This window comes from Hypanus sabinus, chromosome 24 (genome assembly GCF_030144855.1).
Source record: "Hypanus sabinus isolate sHypSab1 chromosome 24, sHypSab1.hap1, whole genome shotgun sequence".
NCBI classification, from domain to species: Eukaryota; Metazoa; Chordata; class Chondrichthyes; order Myliobatiformes; family Dasyatidae; genus Hypanus; species Hypanus sabinus.
Window position 1 is genome coordinate 11,318,605 of NC_082729.1, and position 1,135 is coordinate 11,319,739.

General features: G+C 50.7%; 1 protein-coding gene across 1 annotated transcript in view; it reads left to right on the plus strand.

Moving 5' to 3' along the window:
* Nucleotides 1–243: 243 nt before the first annotated feature.
* The window catches only part of htr1d (5-hydroxytryptamine (serotonin) receptor 1D, G protein-coupled), an 8,568-nt gene continuing 7,676 nt past the window's right edge, over nt 244–1,135 (plus strand). Inside the window, exon 1 of the mRNA XM_059949753.1 lies at nt 244–333. The gene's annotated coding sequence lies outside the window, so the exon portion shown is untranslated. The remainder of the gene's footprint in view (nt 334–1,135) is intronic.

The window sequence follows — 1,135 nt, forward strand, 5'->3', positions numbered from 1 at the left end:
CCCCTTGTCTCCTCTGCCTGGTGTCTGATATGAAGAGAACACCATATCCTTCTCGCCTTGCTGCGCGCTCTGATCTTGATTTAAGGACAATCTCGGCTCAGGAGTCCGCAAGGCGGGAGCGTGGCTGAAGCTGGCAATTCTGCCCCTCTCTCCCCACCCCAAGGGGTAGGGCCACCAACCGCTATCCATCGCCCGCAGCAGCGACCCTTTAGAAGCGGAAAACTAGCGCCTACCGGCCGGAAAGCAAACCTCACGAAACTCCGAAGCCGTTTAGCAAACTTCTGGGCTGGAAGAGAGAAGGATTAAAACGCTGAAGAGAAAAAGGCATTGTTGGTGAGTGCAAACAAAAACACTGCGCTAGTGTACATTTCACTAGCGCCTTCGATACAGGTTACGTACACAACGCTGGAAGAACTCAGCAGGTCGGGCAGCATCGGTGAGAAAAGAGTAGCCAACGTTTCTCACGGATGCTGCCTGACCTGCTGAGTTCTTCCAGCTCCGTGTACGCATTCTTTGATCCACGGCATCCGCAGTTGTAGTTTGGTGTTTCAATACAGGTTAGCCAGTTGCACACAATTTACAGATTTGCTTCTTAAATAATCGGATATTTCGACACTTTTTATTTTGCTCTCTCTCTCTTTTTTTGGAAACTTTCATACAGCGGTTCTTTTACGGTGCTCGGCAACTGAGACATCCACGTGTGCGGGCGCCAGGACTGTCCGCTCGGTTCGGCACCTGAACATCCGCCAATGGTGCGTCCCTTCGACGGCGCTCTTTTTTTTTTGCCCTATAACTTTTTGCACGCTGTAATTTCGCTCCCATCGATCTACTTAATCGCTTTATTTCCCGCTTTCTAATAATTGCGCAGGTCATTTTAAATAAACTTAAAATTAGCACAAGGAGGTTTTGAAAGTGCCCCCCCGCCCCCCGTGCCTCGCTCAGTCTGTATTCTTCGCCGGATTCGATGTTACCTCGCAAGTTTAACTCCATCGCTAGCCCGCCACCTCTCGACCGTGGGAGATATTTATTCCTGCGCTGGAAGGTAGGGGTGGGCGCCTTTCTCTCTCTCTCTCTCGTCTCTCTCTCTCTCTCTCTCTCTCTCTCTCTCTCTCTCTCTCTCTCTCTCCTCTCTCTC